The sequence below is a fragment of the Passer domesticus genome, chromosome 1 (assembly GCF_036417665.1).
Source record: "Passer domesticus isolate bPasDom1 chromosome 1, bPasDom1.hap1, whole genome shotgun sequence".
In the NCBI taxonomy this organism is placed as follows: domain Eukaryota; kingdom Metazoa; phylum Chordata; class Aves; order Passeriformes; family Passeridae; genus Passer; species Passer domesticus.
In genome coordinates, this window is record NC_087474.1 from 149,693,650 (window position 1) to 149,718,357 (window position 24,708).

Genomic DNA, 24,708 nt, shown 5'->3' on the forward strand with positions numbered 1-24,708 from the left:
TTTCAAGGTCTGTGCCCCTCCTGTTGCCTTTCTTGTGTGTGTTCCCTTTTCTCACTCTTAAATTTTGGACATTTATTTTTTACATTTCTCAGCCTAATTTTATGTTTATTAGTTTCAGTTGCTTTATGTTGCACTTCACTTAGATAGCAGAAATGGGAAAATACTTGTTCTTTTTCTTAAATCCTACTAGCAAGACAAAAATCCAAGAGGATACCAGTTGGAAGCAGTTAAGTTTTGTAGGGTTTCAAAGTGTGCCAGGGTGGTGGCCTGGGAATTGGTGCAGGGAGGTTTTTGCCTCCTCTCATGCCAGTGAAAGCCAGTATGAAGCAGACAGCAGCAGCATCTCCAGGCTTTGCTGCTGGGCTGGCAGAGCACTGCTGATTCACTTTCACACAAAATGAAGGAAAGTCCTGATGGTTCTGGCCTCAAGTGTTTCTGGGGATATTCCTTCCCCTCCCTCTTCCTACCACCCACCTCAAAAGCAAATATGTCTTGTTGTGAGGGTTTTTTTTTCAGCATCCTCTTGAGCACAAACTGTCAGGCACCACAGGGAGTTTTTCCTTGTCTTTTGTCTCTCCAGAAACTGATTTATTTAAATGATATGCTGGGAGCACACTGCTGTTAAAAGCTTTGGTGCTTGTTGTCTTCCAGGCTTTGGTACAGCTTTCTTGAAAATTGTGGAAGATGGGGTTATCCCAAAGAATCCTAATTTCCCCTGAAGCTGTTTTTTTCTGCATTTTTCCAAAGAGATTCCCCTTCCTGGTCTTCTGTGAAGAGTGTTGTTAATTTCCATGTGATTGAAAGGCGAGGAAGTTGTTTGAGTGCTCAGCTCCCTCCCAGGGAGAGCACTTGGCCGCCTGGCTGGGAGTCCACATGGCTGTCACTGCTCCCACCCATGGGACCGGTACGCCAGTGCCCTCCTTTAGCTCAGCCAAAGGTAGTTACAGAGTCCTTTATCACTCATGTATTTACTATCTGGCATCCCCAGATCATCTCTTGCAGCCTGTCACTATAATGATGCTGCTTTTCATTATCATCAAGTGATATTCAGTACCAGGAGTCATGACCTTGCAGTTGCAGATTTTTGGGATCTCTTTCTCATGTCTCAGGGCGCTTTCTTTCTTTTTTTTTTTTTTTAGTGAGAGAGATAGTGGCCCCTTTACCTGGGTTTTAACCTAAGACATCCTCCCAACCTGTGACCTTTTTGAGTGCTAGGTTTAGTTTTCTTTGAGAAACCAGCTGAAAAAGCTGACTGATGATGCTGAAAAAGCTTCATGTGGGGCTTCATGTGGGGTTTTCAAACCAGGGAAAGTGCCAGGGGTTGCTGCATGAAAGAGTTGGCAAGTGCATTGTGCCCGTGCCAGGCTGCCGAGGACAGGGGCTGGTAGCCACTGAGGACCTGCAGGATTTTGCCCAACTGCAGCAGGTAGGAAGCTTCCAGGTGTAAATGCTGATAAACAAATTCAGAGTGAAGTGGTGCCTAAAGAAGCCTCTACTTCTTTCTGCCTGTCCAGGATTCTTGAGCATAAGAGAGGAGTTGGCTCTACATGTATTTTAAAACAATTGGAGTGACAAGAAAGAATGATGCATTTGGAGTGAACTGTTTTCCTTACTACTTTTAGATTGGCATCTCTTGAGAGCATCCTCTTAATTTCACTATTGCTAAAACAGTTTTCACAGGATATCCCTCCTCTGTGTATCTGTTGGCATCTTGTCTGTGTGCCTTGGTGATGTCAAGGGGGTGATGTGGTTTGGGAAATAGTGCTCAAGGCAAACACAAGCTTCAAGATCCACACTTAATCAGATAAAGGGAAAAAAATCTTAGCTCTCTGGAGGATTTTGCTTTCAACCATAAATATACTTGAGTGCATTAGATTCTGTTTGTTTGTCCTGTTATCCTGTATCTTAGCCTTATCACTGTTATTTTTATGTGTTTATCCTGTGTGATGGTCCAGGAGAGCGTGCGAACACTCGGTACATGTCCAAGTCAGGAGAGGAGTGTCACAATATATTATTTATGCTGAAAAGAGATTGTACATAGGAATGATCTTAGCTCCAGCCCCATCTCTTCTCCAGCAGCAAATAAGAGCACTGAGCTGGTGGATTTAGAGTTAATCTCCTGAAACCTGAACTGCTTTTTCCTTGCCCTGTTCTTGCCTCTTGGTGAGCAGTGAATGGTCTTGTTCTAGCCACAAAGTGCTCTAGGGTGAGGGCTCTCAACCTCAGGAAGAGCTGCCCTAGGGTGCAAGGGGTGAGCAGGCACCAGACACCCTTTGCCAGCTGGCTCCAATTCTGTGCTGAGCCTTCTGCAACTCTCCCACAAAAATTCTGTGGGACTTAAATATAAGGTTCTTCTAAATTAAAAAATTGCACACAAATCCCTGTCTGCATCCTGTGCTCGGGTTCGGGAGGAAGATCATTGTTGAGCACATGGTTTGCATTTTTAATTTCCTTGTGGTACCCTCTTCCTTCACCTCTTCCCCTACCAGTCTGTTCCCACCCTGACATTTTTTTTGAGGGCTCAGTTCGCATCCCAACAAGGAGCTTGCTGTGGCAAGGTGCTCACAGGATAAGGAGAGCACCTTTCCATCTGTGGGCAAAGAGCTGTTGTGGTGCTTGATGGAGACAGGGATCTGCTTTGAACTGTGCTATTGAATGGGAAAATTGTGCAAGGTACTTTGCAGGGAGATTCTGGGTGTTAAACACAAGCTGCGTCCCAAAATTGATGGTGGTGTAAATGGTATGCAGTACTGTGTGGCAAAGGATTTGTGGCTGTTTGCAGGCTGCTTTACTTACAGATGGTAGCAGACAGCAAGAGAGATGGGAATTGTCACCTGGGCTCTGCCACACTTTTAGCTTTGAGATATGTTGTGTGGAGTGGTGTGAGTTCTAGTTTGATGCATTTTGAATTGTGTATTTGCACAGGAAACCTGAATTCATACTGGAGTTTCTCTCTATATTGATTTCTGCAGCCAAGGTGGGAATTTGATCGTATTTTTCAGTTACCTGCCTTGCACTCAAGGCATCCTTTCCTATTTGCCTCTCAATGGCACAAGCAGTAGGACCACTTACACTGGTTCATGTTTTCATCTAACATGCTTTAGTTATTTTATTTTTTTTTAAATCTGCCTGTATTTTGTTCACCCCTGAGTAAGTAGGGGTTTTATTTGTTCCTTCTCTCTGGTCCTGATCCTTTTACTGAGTCTCAGGGTATAGGCTGCTGCTGTGTGTTGCAAGGTTACTGCTTGGTTTGTGTATCTAGGCCCTGCTGCAGCATCTCCCAGATGAGTTCCATGCTGAGTTTCTGTCACAGATTGGCTGAGACACCCTCCTCCTGCTCAAATTCGTGATTGCTGATCTGCACTGCAATGGAAAAGGACTGTGAGTTGCGACCGTTTAGTATTGGTCTTTGCAGCTGACAGATACTCATGTTGGAGCATTCTTCAGCTTCTACTGTGGCCACTTGGCTTGTTTGGGGTTGCAGCTTGATAAATTTTTGGCTAGTGCATGAATGGCCCATGTCCCTTTGCTGTCTTATAAAATCAGTAAAAAAATTAATTCTCAAAGGGTTGGAAACAGAAAATACAACACACACCTAGCATCAAAGTTTTGCTGAAGGAGAAGATAAAATGTCAACTTTTTTTCCTTTTTTAAATGAAACAGGCAGCTAATAGGAAGTTGATTAAAAAACGTGAGGTTGGGTAGGTTTTTCTGGTGATTAAAGATTTTTTTTGTCTGCTTTTTTAAAATATTTGTTCTTAAATTATACAAAATAGATGGTATGAGTGAGGAACAGCCCAGCACACATCTGAATCTGGCAGGGTTCTTCCTATGTAATGTTTCATCCTTAATGTAATTTAAATTAGTTTAAGGTATTAAAGTCTTTACATCAGTGTTTATAATCACTTTAAGACGCTCCCCACTCAAAGCATAAGGGAGCATTACATGCTATGGATTTTAAAAAGAGGCAGTATACATTCATTGCTAATTATGTACTTTATTATTAAGTCTGAGTAGTAATTATTTTCCAGAGCATGTTTGGCAAATGATAGTTTTTAATAAAATTACAGAATAACATAATTACTTGAAATGTAAGTTAATAAATTTATGTCTTAGCACAGTAAGGATCTACTAAGGTCGCCTTTGATCTGCATTGAGAGCAACAGGCAGAATCATGTTTGAAGGTGAGAAAAGTCAAGGACCAGTTTTGTTAAAAACTAGAGGGTTATCCCAGGAGGTGCTGTAGGAAGCTCATTGCTTAGGTGAGAGTGGGGTGTTGATGGGGATGTTTTTTGTCTCTTCAGTGAGAACATGCGGATAGATCAGGCAAATCGTAGTTAATTATTTAACAAAGGGCCCAGAGCTGCATTTGACTCCTGCACTACCAAACCATCTCTGGTTTGGAGGGTGGAATTAAGACTGTAACTTTGAGATTAAGCTTTTCTTTTCCTTTTTCTCTTCCCTTTGAATGCAAAGCTCTTGACTGCCAGTCCTGAACGGCTGGAACAAATGAACTTTTGCACTCTGTGCTAAGGACACTTACATAAAAGGGAGATACTCAGATTGCATCCAAACCCAGCTCAGTTTGCTGTTGAAGGAGGTGGATCTGGCTGTCCCTATCCATCTGGGGGTCTTCAGGGAGCCTCTCTGCTATCAATCCTTCCTTTTTGTGCAGACCCCTATTAGAAAACCACAGAAAAGGCTTAATCTGTGACAAGCCAGATGTGATGTGAGCTGAAATCCAGGAGACTGATTGTTCCTGGGGTTGGCAGGACTGACGCAAACCGCTTTTAGTGTGTTTGATTTGTGGTGTTGAATTCCTGCGTGCACTGGCTCACACTGGCCACTCTCCAGAGCGTAAGTGGTGGGGGGTCTCTCCACAACTTCCCTGTTTTCATTTGACCAGTAGGGAGTTAACTGTGCTGGGATTGATGGACCCACATACACGTGAATGTGGAGGAAGACGGAAACAAACCTGACAAATCCTTTAAAAAACAGTGATACTGGCAGGGATAAAATTTGAGTTTGGCAGTGTCCAAACTTTTACCCAATTCTTCTCAAAACAAAAGGGCTGCAGGGCTGCAGTTGCACCCCCAGCAGCCTGGCCAATGGTGCCCTTCCTCAGTAAAGCTCCCGGCAAGCAGAGTTGCCAAAAGGTGACTTCCTATCTGCAAGGTGCTTTCCTGTCTGCAGAGATACAGCCAAGGGATGTCAGTTCAGATATACGAAAGAGTAAGTTCAGCAGGAGCACCTTTTCACCAAAGTTCTTGCTGCATCTGAGGCTGAAATCGCAAAAATTGTTCTTTGAAATTGACTGCCCAGTTGTATTGTGAATTTGATTTTCAAAGTGCAGCTTTGAGCAAACAGTTGACACTTTTAAAAGGCCTCAACACCCACTCTTTTTATTGGCATTTTTACATATGTGTGGCTATAGGGTGCACACACACACCTGCGCATAGGCATTGCATGTTTGGAGCATTGGTCTTGTATTTAAGACACAGCACTGAAGCCTTTGCAGTCCCTCAGATGTGCACAGAGCATCAGGACAGTTGGTTCAGACCACTTCCAGCAGCCTCCATCTGTGCTGGGTGACAGCAGTGGGGCAGAGGGTTGTGTGTGGTTCTGCTGGAAGTCCTGTGATCACCTTCTGGGTCTTGCTGTGATGGGGAGAATTTGATAGAGGGATCAAGCCATTCCTTCACATTATCACATTGTAGTGAATGGGCAAACGCTACTGTTCTCATCTTGCCTTTACCTCTGAGATCACCAGCAGCTGCTTCATTAACTATTAATGGCCTGCTCATTAATGCTGTAAAAGGCTAGGACCAGTCTTGCAAATTTTCTGGACTCTTCCCCTGAAATATTTATGACTTGCTTGCTGTGCAAAAGGGCAAGAGCAACAGCAGAGAGCATGCCTCCAAGTTTTGTTGAGCTTTATTAAAAAGCTCATGAATATGAAGAACCTGGCAGCTTCTTCCTGTTTTTTGGCTTTCTGAGCCAGTGCTGCACATCTGGCTCTAGGGGTCAAGTGGAATGGTGGTTTGCTGAAGCATCGGTGGCAGTATTGGATGTTTTGTTGATGATCTCTGGTTCTTGTAATGCTTTCCTTTGCACCCTCCTATACAAGCACCAGGGGAGGTTTTATTACTCTTAAGTGATGGGGAAACTGAGGCATGAAAGTTGAACATTTTGCCTGGAGCCAAGCAATAGAAAACCAGTAGAAGATGGAAATGTTTTGCCCAAAACTGTAATGATACTTTTGATTGAAGTCTGGTTAGTGTGAAAGAGGGGGACACCCACTAAGCCTCATCTGAAGCCATTGCTACAAGTCATTCCCGTCCCTTCCAAACAGAGCTCCTGCATGATCACAGAGATGAGTAGTGAGTAGTGAATTCCCTGGGAAGGAGCCAGTTGTTTTAGTTCTCTCTGGTACCAAGAAACAGCAGGGAAGCTATTTTACCCCTCCATCCAGATTTTGGAGATAAAACTGTGTTCATCTCATTGCTTAAGCCTACCAGTAATAAAGAGTCTGTCCACTGAATCCCAACTGCAGCTCAGCTGGTGATGCACCAGACAGATTAAAATCTCTGTTTCTTTCCCACAGCCATCTGCAGAGCAAACACTGGTGTAAATACATGTGGGAGGCAATTTTTGGTAAAGTAGGGAGATATGCTTTAAAGAGAACAGGTATGACTCCAGGAATGAGGAGTAGTTTGTACAGTGTTTAAGATCTTCCCCACATGCAGCTGGCCTTCAGAGTAAAAAAGGTCCTCTGTGTCTGGAAGATACAGGGTGTGTCAGGAATGACCAACCTTTAATACTCTTTGAGCTTCTAGGGTTGCAGGTAGTGCTGAAGTGGAGCCAGGGGGCAAAATAAATCCATATCAGAACCATTCTCTGGTACAACTTTCTCATTATTTCTTACAGAGTGTGAATATTTCATCCCACATCATACCAAGTTGCAACAGATGCTTGGTTTCTCTCCTGGAGCCATTCCTTTCAATTGCTGGAGCGAAGTTAGGGTAGAAATTCAAAGCCCTTCACTGAAACAATGTTTAAGTTTATGTTTATTTCACACTGCTATGGCATGGTGAATGTGGTGGACACAACTCAGTGGTCATGCTGTGCCCTGTGTGATTTCAGTAGGTGCTGGTGGGACTCCCTTGTCACACTGATCTCCAGGAATATTCCAGCAGCATACTGAATACCATCTGCTTTTGCCCTCAAAAGTAGCATAAGTGTTTTTGGGGAAGACTTCTGGGATTCTGCTGCTACAAGAATAACATCCAGATCTTAAGCTTCTTTTGTGACTCTTTACTGAGGTAATTCCTCCAAAAGCTGGAAAATGGATAGATGCAATAATTGAGTCTCTGACTGTTGGCTGCTGCAGCTCTTTTAGAGACAGCTGCAGTGGAGACTGCAGAACAGATCATTGTTGGTTTTTAGTTACCAGTGGGTGCCATTACCTCTCCTTTTCTAGAGCTGCTCTCTTCCTCAACAAAGGTGTGCCTTTCAGCATGGGCACAAAGCCCCACCTGAGTTTTGGGATCCTGTTTCTCACCTTTTCCTTGGTAGTTAGGAGGAGACTGCCATCCAAAACAGACATGATTCCTCCAACTCTGAGTTTGAGGCTGAATCACAGGTGAGAGATGTAAAATCTCTTTTCCTGAGGAGAGGAAAGATCAGTGTAATTCAAAATGTTGGGAGCCATGTCTTACCACTGCCAAAAGCATCGGTTGTCAAGCATCAATTATGTGGGAAAACATAGTGATAATTAACATTTCCATTAACGTAGAGACTCACTGTGTCCTGTGAAACAACTGGAAGAAGGAGGGGCTCTCAGTAGAAACAACTTTCAGGTCTTGGTATCACAACATGAACTAAAAAAGTGGCTGGCAGCAGAGGAATTCCAGATGTATCTTCTGCCTGTGATCTGTGTTTCCAAGGAGAAAGCATGTATTTGCAGTCTTGGGCAAATTCCTTATTTCAGCACTTTCGGACTGAGAACTGGACTGTGATTTAGAAGATGCTACAAATCATAATTCTTTTTCTTTTTCTGGCAGTGTAGTCATGTCAAGATAAATATGATTGTACAGATTTATGAAAAGTGGTTTCTAAAGTCTAGCCTTTGAAGTGATATCTTGGCATCTAAGTGGTCCATGCGGTACTGGGAGTTCATTGGGACTTGCAGGTCTCTAGCATTTTTAGCAGAAACCAGCTGTTGATTAGCTATAACTGTGTTTGCCTGTGGCCTCAGGGTGATACACAGGGTTGGAAGTGTTCCTTTAAGTTTTCATGTGTGTTTAGATTGGTGGGTACTCCAGCCAGTAGCCACTTTGGGTTATAGTAAATTCTGACAGGAAAATGTTATCCAGGCCTGAAATAAAGAGACAAAAGGGCAAAACCAGTTCGTGGGCAGGAACAGGGGAACAGGTCAGCCAGCCAGATAAAAGGGCTCATGGTTGAGTCTGTGATCAGGCTGTCCTGGGACACCTGCTAAACCTGGCCTTTCAGAAGAGTTTAGTCTTGTTTGAGATGTGTTAGTTCCACATTTTTCCCAGTGATGCTGTTCATGCATTGTGCTTGCCTGGGCTTAAGGACTGCAAATTGGCCTTTTGACTGCCCTGCTTGTATGGTGGGTCCTTCTGTGCTGACCTGATGTGACAGGCCGAAACATCGCTCATCTACAGTTTGTGTATCAATGGAAACTGTCCTGTTGGGGGGTTTATAAAACCATTTATTTCATGGCATCAGCATCTTGGCTCTTACTTGACAGCATCCAATAGTCCCCACCTCCAGTGCACGGAGCAGCTCTGTGTGGTGAGGCACAAAGGATTTTGGATTACGACACAGGCTGTACTGTATACTGGAAAGTTAGCTTGCATCCCATCCTGCCTTCTGCTGAAAATAGCTCGGGGTTAAGCCGTGCCTACACTACAGACTGCAGCCAGCAGAGCTGTCCTGGCCAGGCACGGGGAGAGGTGTGATTCCCGAGTGAGGCACTCGTGCCTGTGCTGGGGAAGCTGCCTGTTCTGCAGCCTTTGAGGGACTCGTGCTGGGCTCCTGCACGGCCGGGCTCTGCTGCCACAGCCCTGCCCATTGCTCAGCGTTCGGGGTGGCACAGGAGCTCCTCTGCTCCTGGAGCGCTCCTGGGAAATCAGCTCCTCTGAGTTCTTAAAGGTGCGTTTTCAAATCCTCCTAAGTAAAACAGAGGCGAGAGATGCATTTTAATGTTTGTGTTCTCTCTTGCCCTCCTTCTTTGCAGGGTAGTTCCAGTGTTCCTGCTGTGCTCCAGAGCAGGGCACGGTGGCTGTTGTTCTAGCTATGTGCCATCTAGTGCTGGATAATGTTGTGAGATCCAAAAATAAAAGGTGGAAAAATGTGCAGACAGGGGAAACAAGGCACAGCTTTACCTCTTGGGCAGAGCAACTGCCTTCCTACTTCCTAGCACCCTCTTTCAAGACCCCTTGAGTTTTGAAGGATGAATGCTGTTGTATTTTTACTACCTACTGTGTCTTTCCACACCAGCTTTTAATCCTTGGCTCCCTTCAAGAAATTGTGTTGTTAGACTGCTAGTGCAAGTCCTTTGATGAAATACTGCTCTTCTCTTCCTCCCCAGCATTTTAGAGTTGCACATTTCTTTGCTCAAGAAGAACAGGGTTATTCAGGCCTTCAGGGTTATTCCAAGCCTCACTGGAGAAGCAGATGAGAGAGTGGTTTATTGGTGCTTATTTGACCTCATATTTTTAAAATACAAGCACCTTGTATCCTCTTGGGTATTTACCATACCAGTATTTGTGATACAGAGAAGTTTCTTACAAGAGTTAAGTGAAGAAGTTCTGGATAGTAAAAATGGTTTACACAAGGTCAGGCAGGGAATTAAAATCTCTCCCATAGCCTGGCTGGAGCCATACCCTCCTGTCTTCTTTTCCTCTGGTGCACCCATGTCCCTGGGTAATAAGTTGCTGCCTGAGTGGCTCAGCTTCTCAATACAGTATAGGACCACTGATTTCCAAAGAATTCCCTAAGGATGTGCTAGCTGGGGCCACATCAGACCTACAAGTCTCTTATTTATCTGTTTGCCTGTATGTTGCAAGTCACTTACTGCTTTTGGCAAAACTAGTACAATCATGAAATCTGTTGAAATTGCCTGAATAAGTCATCAGATAGAAAAAAGTCTACTGAGATGTGATTATCAATAATAAATCATCAGGATGGCAAACTTGGCCTCTTTTAGGAATGTGGGGCTCTGACTTGGAACCAATACATGGTAAGGCTGTGGTTTTGGCTTGGTTTTCTCCCAAAATTAGTATGGGGGGTGTCTCATCCTTTGTAACAGTCTTGACCGCCTCCCTTGCCACTTTTTCTTATTGAAAAGGGGACCCAGAAAATTATTTTGCTGGAGCAGGAATTCCATTAAAGATGCAGATGTGCTATGGAGAAGCAGAGCTTGCAATGTTAACTGTTCTCCAGCAAGTTTGGTATGCATACACACACACACATACATACATACATATGTATATATATGTACACCAGTTCTCTTAGTAGCCATGGAAAGCAGGGATGTCCAATTTCCAGGAGCATAAAGCTCTCACATTTAGCCTGTTCCAACAGATAACAGGAGGTGTGACCTCAGTATAATTTCCTTAATTACATCAGCATTTTTTGTTCCCCTCTTCCACACACTCCCTGCAGCCACGAAATCACAGTTACTGTAGGAATTCACACTGGTGTCCCAATGTTCAAAACCAACACTTGCTATTTCTATATGTTTCTTCGAGGTTTTGGGTTTTTTGGAAGGAAGATGCTAAAGACAAATAAACATGTCTATAAGCAAAGCATTTGAATGACTGTGCAGTCATTAGAACTGATATCAGGGCAAAGGAATGCAAACTGGCCAGTCTGTGGCTTCATGCCTTTAGCTCCTGTCCCTCTGTTTTGTTTTTCATTTTGAGCACAGGAAGGGGCCAGTATATGACCATATGCTTACAAAATGCTGCTACACATCTTCCAAACACTGTTGTCATAGTAATGATATGACATGTATGTGTCACATTTTGTCATGCTTTGAATGTAACTGTGTAACTCCAAACGTTGCTGTGTTTCCTTCTCCTTCTTCATCACCAGTAATAACAATTGTTTCCAAGGAACTTAATACATCTGTTCCAAATAAATTGGAAATGTGATTTCATTTCTGTCAATGCAGTGGGAATTTCATACCCTGTGAAATGTACGAGGGTATTGTGGGCAAAATGTTAAGCATGTACTTAAACATCGTTGATGTTGATCAAGTTAGGTCTGCTTTAAAACGTTAGGAAAACGTTAGGAGCTATTGCCTCTTTCCAAGCATTGTCTTACTGGGGGGTGGTTCTGAATGAAGGAGAATTGCTCTTCCCTAAAGGTGGAATTGAACCTGGAGGGAAGAAATAGCAGAAGTTGCTGCTAATACTGCTGTGAAGATTACCTTGGTCATACCTTTTCATTTTCCAAAGATAAGATTGTTTCAGTATTATCTAAAGACTCCTTCAATTTTCAAATGTTCGGAGTGAGCAGTTTTTTCTCTTGTGATTTGCTTTCCTTTATTTTTCTTGTCTTATAATCGTCTTTGCAAGTTAAACAAGGTTTTGAAGTTAACACTACTTTGAGGCAGGGATATCTAGGCCAAAGAGGTTCACACCTCTGTGGTGTGAGTGAGTTCTTGTGATTTTTGTGGAGGGGACATCTTGTGATGAGAACGTGGAGGAGCACAGCCAAGGTCCAGATTTGATCTCTGTGGCTTTTCCCCTGTGAGCCTTTGGCAAATGAGAGATGAATGCAGGCTCCATATAACCATCTTTAAAATAGATATCCCTTGGGGAGTGTATGGATTAATTAACATTTCAGAGATGCTTTGAGTTTCTTTGGTAGGTGTTACAGAAATGCAAAGAGGGGTTTTTTCTTGCTAGACACAGGCTGTCTAAAGGACAAATTATAAGGATGTTGATTTACCTCCTCAGTGCTCTTTTTTCAAATTTAAGACTATTTAACTTCTTTTGTATGCATCAGCGTGGTGTTTTAGTGCCAATTTAAGCCAAATGAAATACACAGTGTCTGGACCAAGATTGGATTTCATACCTTCACATCATGAGAGCTCATGCTGATAATTTGCCAGTAGCCTCAGGTCTTTGATAGTAATTTGTCAGATGCGATACTGAACCTGATTTGCATCTGTATTTACATAAATGCTTTAATTAAAATTATATGCACCAACCTGAGATAGATGAACAGCACTGCCTGTTACTTGTTTACATTCCCTGACAATAAAACCCTGCCCTGGCTGCTTCTTGCTGGTTGTATGACTTGACAAGGCTGTGTGAGGTGCAGACTGGAAACTTGACAGGTCTCCAGTTAAACTCTGCAGCAAACTGAGGAGCGACAGGAAGATTTCAGGACAAAATTCTGCCTTTATTTTAGCAGCAGAGAAGATCTGAGCAGTTTGATTCAAGGGGTCAAATTCAGTCCATAACCAGTCCTGAAGTTGTAGCTTTAGGGTAGTTTTGTGCAGTCAGAATTTATATTTCCTTGCACACGATGTCTGCTTTGTCACACATCCAAAATGTGAAACTCCAACAAGGACAGTAGAAAATCTTTTTAAATACAACCTCCATGAAGAATAAAATTTTTGAGCACTGTTCATCTTCCAACAGAGCACTACAGAGCTTCCTGAAGGGCAGAGTGCTCTAAGGGATTTTGGGGTACCAGGTGGGGCCCTGGTTTTTTCAGTGGAACATGTGAGAGCATATGACTGAGTTTGGATGAAGGCAGTGAAGACTCTGGGTGTGTTTTTTACTTAGACCACACATTTCATCTGGAAAATGACACAGCCATATAAATAGAAATTAAATCCAAACAGTGCAGTTTGCTGTGGGACAGTGGAGGCTGTTCCAGTTGAGGAAGCTGTGCTGCTTCACAGTTATTCAGAAGTTGTCATAATGTTGCAAAGGACAAATGGGAAAGTTATGACTGATTCGACAGACTGCTGTGAAGATCCATGAAGTACAGGCTAAAGAGAGCTGTAACTACCCTGCCTGGATTTAGAGGGTTGCTGAGCTTTGTTTAAAGGTACTTAATTTGCTTAATTTACATATTTAATTTGTTTTATAGGAGATCCTTTAGAGCCAATGTTTCCTTCACTGCGAAGTTGTGTATATGCAGAGGACTGGACTAAAATCAATTTTAATTGTAATTAATATATAATTAAAGGTCCTTTGCAACCCAAACTACTCTATGATTCTGTATAAATTTGAGCATTACCAGTAGGTTTCTCTGATGACCTCTGACTATATTTTCTGTATTTATTTCTGAATCTCATTTTAGAGAGTCCATTTAGGTTCAGCATATTTGTACATTAACATTCATCCATTAACCTGTTTGCCTGATAGCTCTGTTCAAGATGCTAAACTGACCCCTGTGGGACAGGTGGCCAAAAGCTCTTCATTGAAGTCCACCACGTGAAAGAGCAGAGGAACAAAAACACCTGCATTTGTGGCAAAGTGCCCTAAATATTTAAATGAGGAGGTGTCATTAAGCTGCGTGGTCGAGGTTGTGGGCTGAGTGTCAGTGCAGGGTGATGGTGTTGAGGAAGGTGGAACCCACCCTTGTCCCACGGGCATTGGAGTGCCACATCCCTGAGCCTGGCACAGAAAGGGCAGCCAGCAGGGTGACACCCTGCCAGGGCACCATCTGCCACAGCTGGGGACTGCACTCTGCCCTGCTGGGATGTGGTGGGCTCAGTCAAAGCCAGCTTTGCAGCCTTGCCTGAATTTAAACTGACCTCAGTAAATCCAAACTATTAGCATTGCTTTGCTTCATCCGTAGTAACAGGATGAAAACACCATATTAAATTCATTTTGTCATGGGGGTGCTCTGATCCTTGAGAGGAAGGTGGGGAAGGCAGTGGAAGGGAAGCAGCCCTTGTTTCTCCTTTGGTGAGGGGGGATGTTGCTGGGTGCTCAGTGTGGCTTTTATCGGTCACTGAGTGGGGCTCAGGGCTGGCAGCACTCGGCTCCTCTCCACTAATGAAGTTTTTTCAGTGTGAGGCAAGCAGTGAATGAGAGGGCCTGGGATGTGGCACACCAGGGAAAACCTTTCCCCCAGGGAAAGTGGCCTGTTGGGAAGGGATATTTGTTTTAAAGTCTGCTCTGCAGCTGTCTCCTCTGACATTGTGGAGATCTATGGGCCAGCTGTCCCAGCTCAGCCCTCCGCTTTCCCCTCAGACATCTCCACCACATCTCCCAGCAAGGGATGAAGCAGGATGGTGGCTGGTTGTCAGGAGCCCTGGAAAGGTATGGATTACAACCTGACTTTAACACTGAAGCAGCTGCTGGCTTGAATTTGGACTGACATGCAAGGTTTGGATACCTCTGCTCATGCCCACTTTGGTACCTCAGGCTTTCCCAAGGGGAGCTTCAGGTGTGTTGTGAGGTGGGAGAGCAAGGAAGGGGGTCCAGCAAGCAGTCCTGCATTTGGAGAAGGTTTCTTTCATAAATCGTCCTGTCTGTTTGATTTTAAAAGTCTGCACTAATGCTACAAGTCTAGTGAGTGCTGCAAGCCAGCTTTTAATCAGCCTGTGAGTATTTTAAGAATTGTGCCGACTGTTGCTGCCTGAGAGATACCTGGAGATTTGGTGGAGAGAAGCCTGTCCTAGTTTCTCAGGGTAGCCAGCAAGGCGTGCTCATTTCCCAATTTAACGTGAGCCTCCTCAGTCTTATTTTTCAAAGCATTTTCTTTGAAGGACTGCAAAGCTCCAAGCAACCAGTTAATGCATGGGGGAAGAGAGAAGACATAGTGTAACAGAGCAATAATTCTTGCAATTAGAATCTATTACTAACTGCACTTGGGCCATGGATGGGGTACAGTAGGGTGGGGTTCTGGAAGCAGAGCCATCCTTGGGCAAAGGGACCTCCAGCCCTGCTGCAGAGAGGGCAGCTCACTTGTCTGCAGCTCTTTGGTTATTGATGTGCAGTGCTGGAGGCAGCATCCAGCAGCCTTGTGCAGGACTGGCAAGGTTCCTAACGAGGACAAGGCTTAATGGGGTAAAATCATGGCAAGAAAGTTGGGGTTTAATCATTTGTGTATTAGAAATCGGTTAGGCTGGGGGTTTTTGTATGGGCCACGCAGTGGGTGTGATGGAAATGATTACTCATCTTTCCATCTGAGTTCTCCAGACTGGGAAAAGTGAGTATAAAAAGGTTGATGGATCTGTGCAGACAGATCTTGAGCATGCCAGACTAGTGTCCCAGAGCCAGGGAATAAATGCTTATCTTAGTCAGAACCCTCTTGAGCTCTGACTTGGAAGTTCCTATATGCCCAAACCCCTGTGAAACCAGGTTTGTCCAAGCAGGCACGCAGCTTCCAGCAGAAATACCTTTGATAATCAGGCTCTTGGACAATGTGATGGAGTTCCCAGCATCACACCACCATGAAAATATGCAAAAAGTATCTCTCGGAAGTAAAAGCATTCCATTCTGGAAAAGCACTTGAGAGAGAGTTCATTTCCTCTTTACTTTCACCAACCTAATTGAAATTCCCCTCTACTTTATTCATTATATTCTGCTGTCATCAGAAATTGTAAGCACATTTTCTAAGCTGTCCATACTAGGAATTGTCACCTGTTGGTGGGAGTCCTCTGAGAAGGGTCCTTCCTCCATCTACAATGTTTGTGTACAGATGCAGTTGATTCAGATCTTCAGGATATCTGCAATAAGTCATCTCCTCCTAATACAGGATGTCACCTGTATTAGGCCAGTTCTTACTTATTATTTCTATTTCAGAGTACCTCAAGACACACATCAGTTGATGAAACAACATAAAGCAAAGCTGGAAGCTGTGCCAAATAGTTCATAACCATGGAGGAAAACTTGGCAGAGGAGCAGAGAAAGGAAGGGAGGAATTAATGCTAAAACATGTGTCTGAGTGGTTTTGATGTGTTTGTTTCATGTTAGCTTTCTTAGATGTTGTCAGCTGTTGCTAAGTTTTGTACACTTAACAGCAAAGATAGTATTAATGGTATTAATGAAAATAGACAGTATGGGAAGAGGGCGTTTACTGAATTTAGAAGTTGATCCAGATGCCCTTTCACTGTTAGATGGATTTTATTATATAAAAAAATCTGCCTTTTTGATTTGGAGTCACCCAACAAAACCAGTCCTTGGCTGAGGTGGATGTTTGACTTGAGTTCTGATGTTCTCTTTTTCTTCTTTTTAAACTAAAAAAACCTTTAACTTTAAAAAAATGATACAGTATTTGCAGAATCAATAGAAAAGCTGACCCAGATAAAAGTGCACAAAAATTGGTTTCATGCCCTAGAACTTTTCCTGCATGCTTTTTGATGCAATGTATCTGATCCTTCAAAAAGGAGGTAACATACAGTGATCTCAGTGGCTTTGAAGAATTGTTCTGGAAGAATAACAAGGAGTACTGGAGAAAGGGGTGTGCCCTCGTCTGGTTTTCTCCCCCTCATTAAATATATCATGAGACAGAAGAAATTTAATGTAATGTTGCTGGAAGGATATGTTATGTGGAAGGATAAGATACATTTTTTACTAAATCTGATTTTGTCTGATTTTTAAAAGGTGAAAGTGCATTTTTCCTGAATAGTCTTCACAGCAGGATGTGAATTGCACTTTATCTCCTTGGTTCAAACCTGCTTCTGCTGGAGTGAGTGGCAAAGGTGTATCCAAGTACTAGCAGGGTTCTCTCTCAGAAGTGTGAATGTATCCTCGATCCTGAATGGGGTAGAAAGCTGTAAAAAGTATCTGGTGCTCCAAATGCATTCCAGTAGAACCACAGAATGGTTTGAGTTGGAAGAGACCTTAAGGATTGTCTCATTCCAACTCCCTTGCCATGGGCAGGGACAGCTCCCACTAGACCAAGCTACTCAGAGCCATGTGCAGCCTGACCTTGAATGCTTCCCAGGACAGGGCAACCTCTGAGCAACCTGTGGCAGTGTCTCACCACCTCACAGTAAAGAATTTCTTCATAATATCTAACCTAAACCTATTCTTCAATTTGAACCCATTATCCCTTGTCATGGCACTGCATGCCCTTGTAAATATTCTTGACCCATCTTTCCTGTAAGTTCTCTTCAGGTACTGGAAAGCTGCAATTAGGTCACCCTGAAGCCTTCTCTTCTCCAGGCTGAACAATCCAAATTCGTTCATCCTTTCCTCATAGGGGAGGTGCTCCATCCTTCTAACCATCTTTGTGGCATCCTCTGGACTCATTCCAACAAGTTGATGTCCTTCCTGTGTTGAGGGCCCCAGAGCTGGATACAGCCCTGCAGGTGGGGTGTCACCAGAGCAGAGCAGAATGGCAGAATCACTCCCCTCAACCTGCTGCCCACAGGGCTTTTGATGCAACCCAGGATGTTTGTCTTTCTGGGCTACATGGCTGGAACATGCCCAGCTCTCACCCAGCAGCACCCCCAGGTCTCAGCACGGCTGCTCTCAGTCTGTTCATCCCCAGCCTGGATTGGTACCCGGGGTTGTCCTGACCCAGGTGCAGCATCTTGCACTTGGTCTGGTAAAATCTCATGAGATTCCCATGGGCCCACTTCTCAAACTAAGGCAGATCCAAACATTAATTTTATTTCAATACAGCACAGATCTGGAGGAATCACACATTCAGTGAACCTCTGTTGCTTTGGTTTCCAAAAACATCCCAGGCTGTTTGGGGCTGTGTACCCAGACACATAACAAATTAGTGTTCAATACAGACATCAGTGCAGTGAAGGTGATAAATTGATAGGATAAATGTGTGGGACAGCAAGACTGACAGGCTGTAGGAGACTTTTATTCCATCCCTTTGTATTCTTGGCCTTTAAAGTTAAAGTCTAGCTGGAGGGGAAGGATGGGCCCAAAGTTACTGATTCTTAACAGAATAAGCAGACACATTGCCCGGGCTGTGTTGCCTATCCCCAGGATAGGGAGAAAAGGCCACAAAAGCAGCTGCTTTTTGGGGATTTCCACAACCCTTCCCAGTCCTTGGGATCAGTAATTTTTTTAATGTGTCAGTGTGTGCAGACATTCCCCTTGTGGCTCCATTTACTGGAGCATGGGGATACTGAAGAGACAGGGTTGGGGCTGTGCAGCTGAAGGAGTGCAGCGGGCAGGAACATGCCCTGGGAGATGCTCCCATCAAACAGGAACTCCAGGAGTTTGCAGTGAGGAGAGCAGCTGAAGCTCAGGACCAAGCAGGAACATATAGCAACATACAAGGGACCCTGGGCAGCCTTTCCTATGGTCTGTTTGTGGCTCTGTGATTACTTGTGGCTGACCCAGGCACCTCTCACTGAACTTTCCAGGTATAGGGGCATGGACTCTTACTGAAAACAAGAGAATCAATAACACCTAACAGTGCTGGTCTTCATGAGAAAATTATTTGAGAGGAGCAAAGTGATCTTTTGCTTTACGTATATATCCTGTGGTAATTTCATTTTTTTTGCATCACTTTTGCACCAGTGGCTGCTGTGTTTGGCAGGAATTTGCAAATACATTGGTGCTTTACAGGCAAAAGTAGGAATGGTCTAAACAGCTGGAAAAGGGAAACCCCTTCCTCTTGCATTTATTTTTATGGCAGCAAAATGTAGTCACTGTCTGGTCTTGATCAGTCTTGTTTTTTTCCCTTTTTTTTTTCTTTTCAGCTTGAGGGTTGAGGGAAACAAAAGAGGGAATGAATAAAGAGCAAGGGAAAAGAGTGATTGCTGCTGGGCTCTGTCATGTGGTGAGGAAATCAGGCTGAAACTGGAGAGACCAGGCCAGACCTAACAGTCATACTGGGAGGCCTTGAATTGTGTCACTCTGACAGTGGATCTGAGCAGTGACAATAGCTGGTGATGTTTCTGCAGTCTAGCACCATCCATATGTGAAGTTGTGCTGATGGGTTCCTGCTCACAACACTTTCCCCACCTGCCTGCTCTTACAGGCAGCCTCAAATGATGACCCCGGCCTTCCCAAATTGGCACATCCTCATTTAGACCATGGGGACTGATGTGGGATAGTATGTTTTCTGTTGTGTTCGCTTCAGTTCTCTCTTTTTTCTGTGTGTTTTTCCTACTGTTAACGTTGCTGTTGTTATGAGCTTGGGTATTTGGTGGGTAGTAGAAGGAGTGTGTTATTTTTGGCTCTGTCCCCCACTGTACAACTTACACCATGTATCTCCATGAAATGGAAATATCTCCATGAAATGGAAATATCTCCATGTATGACACCTGGATGGATCTGAACACAGGGACTGCAACACGACAGGCGTGGGGAAGAGTGGCTGGAAGGTTGCCCAGAGGAAAAGGACCTGGGGGTGCAGGTTGACAGTGGCTGAACATGAGCCAGTGTGTGCCCAGGTGGCCAAGAAGGCCAAAGGCATCCTGGCCTGGATCACATACAGTGTGGCCAGCAGGACCAGGGCAAGGATTGTCCCCTGTACTCAGCACTGGTGAGGCCACACCTCGAGAGCTGTGTCCAGTTCTGGGCCCCTCAACTTGACAGACAGTGAGGGGCTGGAGATTGTCCAGAGCTGGGGGAAGGGGCTGGAGTACAAGTCAGATGAGGAGCAGCTGAGGGAGCTGGGGGTGTTTAGCCTGGAGAAAAGGAGGCTCAGGTGAGACCTTATCAAGCATTACAATTCCCTGAAAGGAGGCTGTAGCCAGGTGGGGTGGTCTCTTTTCCCAGGTAACAGTGACAGGATGAGAGGAAGTGGCCTCAAGTTGCACCAGGGGAGATTTGGATTGGATATTAGCAAAGAGTTTTTCACAGAAAGGGTGGTCAGGCACTGAAACATGCTGTCCAGTGAAGTCACCATGCCTGGAGGTATTTAAAAGACATGTAGACGTGGTATTTAGGAAGTGGTTTAGTGGTCAACTTGGCATAAAGGTTCTTTCCAACATAAATGATTCTGTGACTATATAAGGGGACATCCCATGGTGTTGAAAATTAATTAGCAGGTCAACAGTCCACAGCTTGGTTTTTTAAAAATAAAAAGTTATTGTTGTACATATGTTGGGCAGAAAAAGTGTCCAACAACAGTGCAGAAACCACTGTGTTGGAAAACAGTTCTCATTCATGGCCCTTGCAGAGGAGGGGTGCAACTACTGTTTTCCAACACCTTCATTACTACAGGCACATAGGTAACTAACCAGAGGGTGATAGTGTGAAATGCAAGGGTTAAGAGGAATAATGTGAAATAGTTTAGCCTTACTAAAAGCCAAATAAACTAATAATGAACTTTTTCATATCCAGAACCCTACAGGACATCACTTTCTTTCTCTGGCTGAATTTTCTTATGCAATCAAACATTCTTCTCCTTGTTCTAAACCCCTTGCTGCCAGTTTAAAATAGTATGAGACTGAGATTTCTCACCCTTCAAGAAAACACTTTGATTTGTTGAAGGAAGTTAGGAACAGTTAAGGAGACAGGAAAGAAAGTAATATACCTTTCTCTGTGCTGACATCTGCAGCTGGGGGATGTGTTGAAAAGTAAATATAATCCACTTTGAGCAATGCTTTCCCATTCTCTTTCATGCTGGTTCAGTGCTCTGGTTCCCCATGAACTAGACTTAGCATTGGAAAGCGAGGTGCAGAAAGGCTGTAGGACCTCAGTGAGGAAGTGAGTTGTCACCTCCCCATGCTGGGGCTGTGGGGTTAACATTGTTCATTTGCAAATTTTTCGAGAGCACTGAGATGAGAAGTGGCAGGATCACTTCTGTCTGTCTGTTCAGTGCCAGGGAAGCCAGGCCAGGACCCTCACTCCCAGAATCTCCTCTGGTCAAGATGACGCCGAGATATATTAAAAGTCTCTTTTCCCCAACCCAGCTGTCCAAGAAGAAATCAGAAGTCTTCGGCTATCATTTTCAAGGTTGTATATTATTTCTTATCTGAAACATTTTCTGTCTGGCCTGCCGAGGTCTGTTCAGCCAGTTGGTCTGAGGCACACTGCCCGCCCCTGGGCTGGTGTTGTCTTTTTATACTATAAACTACGTATTCAATATTTACAATTATGTTCCAATACCTGTCACCTGTGTTAGACAGTGACTTTCTACTCTAAACCAATCCCAGAGTGCCACCATCACCAAGAAGATGGAGGCTAGGAAGAAGAAGGAAGAAGAACAAGACAATGCCAAAATTCCTCCATCTTGTCTCCTAGACCCCCATACTGAAATTCTTTCAACACCTTTCACCCAGTGACAATTACTGTTATGCTACTTAAACTTTTGTGACTTGTAATTCTTCATATAAAGTTGGTAATTTGCTCCATGGGTTAGGATCAAAATCCCAAGTGTCTTTGACTTCCTGCCAGGATCTCCGAGGCCCTGCCAAGATTTTGGCATCCAGGGCATCCAGAGGAATGTCCTGGGTTCTGACACCTCACCAGCCCCTGTCTCACCTTGTAGCCAAGGCCAACTGCAGCTGCTGCCAGCAGCCACCCCACTTCTTACCAGCTCCAGGTAGAACTATGGATGGGCACAAGCTGCAGCCTGTGCCCGAGGAACTGGAGCAGTCCCCTGGGGTGGCAGTCGGGTGAAGGTGGCCTCCGTGGCTGCCCAGGCTGCCTGGCTCAGCCATCTGCTTCCCTGGAGTATCACGCTCCTGCTTCTCCCTAGAGGAACGTGAGATCAGTTTCAACCTGGCAGAGAAGAACGTGTTTTCTGAAATCTACTAAATCTCTCAGACAGGAGGAATAGTTTCTGGGACAGTGCTGCACAGTGAAAATGTGCCTAAAACTATGAGATTCTCTTCCCTCTTTTTTTTTTATTTTAAAGACAGCTAATTTGGTTTTTGATCTTATTTACTCTTTATTTTGCTGTTGTTTTCCCTTTGCTTATTTTTATGCTTTGTAATATTTTCAAAAGCAGCTGGTAATATCAGAAGGCATTGCAAAGAGGGATTTGGTCTATTCCTATAGTTTATAGAAATTTTCCTGGAGGAAGCTAAGGCTGGAGAGCTGTGGCATGGTGCAGCCTTGGATTGACTGTCTGCGACAGCTTCTGCTCACAGATCCCTGAAAACTGTGCAGCATGGATAAGGACCTTGTGTGTGTGGTCATCACACTAATGAGGAGGAGAAGATGACTCTTGGGAGGGGCCTCCTGCTCTGTGTTTTCCAGGTCAGCACTGGTGGTCTTCCAGGGGAGCTCAGGGGCTGCCAGCAGCAGCTGGTGTGGGGTGGAAATACCCCTCTCTTCTTCAGCTTTATTCAAAAGGCTGGAGAAGGACAGCTGAGTGCCAAGTGGGACAGGGATAAGACCTCTGTAAGACCTCTGGGGATGAAGTGCTGTGGGAGATACCCCATGGTCTGTCCAAGCATCACTGTCTGCCCCGTGTGTGCACTTATTCGGAGACCTCAGAGCACTTTGGGGGTTTTTAGTGCCTTTTTCACTGCATATTTAGAGTTTTGATGTAGACTTTCAGTTGTGTTTTGTCTGTTCTAAGGATGGGGGCAGGGATGGGTTAATTTTAATAGCTTTAGGGAAAGGTGTTGAAGGCAAGGAGCCTTCATGAGCATGTTAGTCCATGGTGCTGTGCTCTGCCAGGTTTGTTGAATGCTTAACAAGGCCTGGACCAGCAGCCAGGAGCTGTTGGGCTCTTAGGATCTGTTGGGATAACTGTGATTTTCAGTGTGTGGAGAGAGACGACTTTCAAGAACATTTGTATCTGCTAATCATGCTGTAATAACAGCCTGCAGTCGAGAGGCTGCAAACCCCCCATTTCCAGCACAGCTGTGCATGTTTAACTCCATAGAAAGCATTGCTAGGCTGCTGTTAGAAGTAATTCAGATTGCTAAGGTGGTAATTTTGATCATGGTGTTTTTTAGGGAAATAGAGGTGTAAGCTACACTGAAAAGTTAATAAATGCCTGGTGTGATACAAGCACCAGGGAGTGAGGAGCAGGGACATGGTGGGCGGCTGCCGGTGCCCCACCCTGCACCCTGGGCTTGCTCTGTTCCTGCCTCGCTGAGCCAGCAGCAGAGGAAAGCACATTAGCTCGGTGAAGGAGGTTTTTCCTGACCTATTGCCTGTACCACCAGTTTGGAGCTTTGGGGCAGTCAGGCCATTTGATGGATCAGCAGTGCTGTGGAGGGAACACCAGAGCTGGGGGAGCTGTGCAGAGTTGGCACGACCTGCTCCGTGGGGATGCTTCTGGCTGACCCCAGGATTTAAACCACCAAACCAGCATCTTCAGGAAGAGAAGTGAAGAGGAGAGTGGGCTTTATTTTCTTCATCTCAAGCACAGCTTGGGAAAGCAAGTGCTTTCAGGGCTTCCAATTCAGTTTCTCTCTGTAAAATACGCTTTTGCAAAATTGATAATTTCTGTAGGTTGAGAGAGTCTCAAAGGAACTTTTCTGTCAAGCATCTAAAAAGTACCATTATTTCTCTTCCCTGTCGTAACAGCAGCTCAAGATTTACCTTTTAGCTCTCTGAAGATATCTCGACAATCTCTCTTTTTTGTAAAAAACTCCATGGTGAATAAAGCAAAAGAATCCTTTTTTCAGGTGGTTTATGCTATAGTGTTTGGGTTGCAGAAACCATGTGGAGTGCTGGTGTTTATAAAGTATGTAAAAGCTGTTTTGTTTATTTTGTTTTGTTTTGCCATGAGATGTTTTTTTGGAAAGAATCTAGAGTGATGAAGCAGCTGGTGGCTGAGTCTCCTGCTCAGTGTGCAGAGAATGAAGATTGGCTGGGATAGCTGGAGTTACTCACTGCATGCTGTGGGCCACGTAAACACTCAAACAGGCAATTCCTGTCAACCAGGAGGTGTGTGGTAACTCAGAAAGCACCATTTACTGTTCTGTACATGCACTCACCGTGACACCACAGGGAGCCAGCAGATACAGATCTCCCCAGCTCTTGTCCATTACTCTGTGGGTGTTGGTGTGGCACAGCTCATGTGGGTGAAATGGTGATGGCTGTATGAATGCCTCTTGTGCAGAGGGGAGGCCTGGTCTGAATTTGCCTGATCCCAGCATTGTGATGCATTCCAGGAAAGTGGTGTTTTCATGGCAAGGAAAGCTGCTTCTCCTGCCTTGTGCTGCCTTGGAGTAGGCATGTCCCCATGGGAGGCTGCTCAAGAGCTGCCTACAGCAGGGATGCTCAAGACAAGCAAACTCAGGCAAGAGTTTTCAATAGTAATAACCTACCTGTTGAAAAAAGTCAATGTTTCTATATGAAACATGTTTGTGAGTCCTTCATTTCACTGTTGCCTAACTCCAAGTGTTCAAAAGCAGTAGCTTAGATCTCCCAGAAGTGTGAAATAGTTTGAAAGATCTGAAATATGTATGTGTGTGTGTATATATATATACACATATATTACCAACTTGTTTCTGAGCTGTTATATTAAACCCAAGTCATATTCTCATAGCCACGAGGGGCAGAAACTTTTTGCATACTTTCTGAAGAGGATTGTGCAGAATTATTACAACAGCAAGGGACTGAATGGAATAACCCTGAAGATTTCTTTCTGTTTTATGTTTCAAAAAGTGGAGAAGATCCTTGCAGAAGCTTCACCAGCTGGGTCTTTAGGAGAAGTACCAAAAATTGTGAGGGTCAGTTTAGAGTCCCAAAAAGCAACAGCACCATACACATACATATTTATTTTACTTAACATTCTAAGCAGAGGATTGAGATCCAGAAAGGACAGGGCTGTGTTGGACTGTAGGTGATTTTCTTGTTCTTTAGAAAT

General features: G+C 44.3%; 1 protein-coding gene across 3 annotated transcripts in view; it reads left to right on the forward strand.

The window, feature by feature from the left end:
• The window catches only part of ZHX2 (zinc fingers and homeoboxes 2), a 74,854-nt gene that overhangs the window by 6,042 nt on the left and 44,104 nt on the right, over positions 1-24,708 (forward strand). Inside the window, exon 1 of one of the 3 annotated variants that reach the window (XM_064395888.1) lies at positions 23,863-24,138. The exons of the other annotated variants lie outside the window; for them this stretch is intronic. The gene's annotated coding sequence lies outside the window, so the exon portion shown is untranslated. Of the gene's footprint in view, positions 1-23,862; positions 24,139-24,708 lie in introns of those variants that run through there. 3 annotated transcript variants of the gene reach the window in all.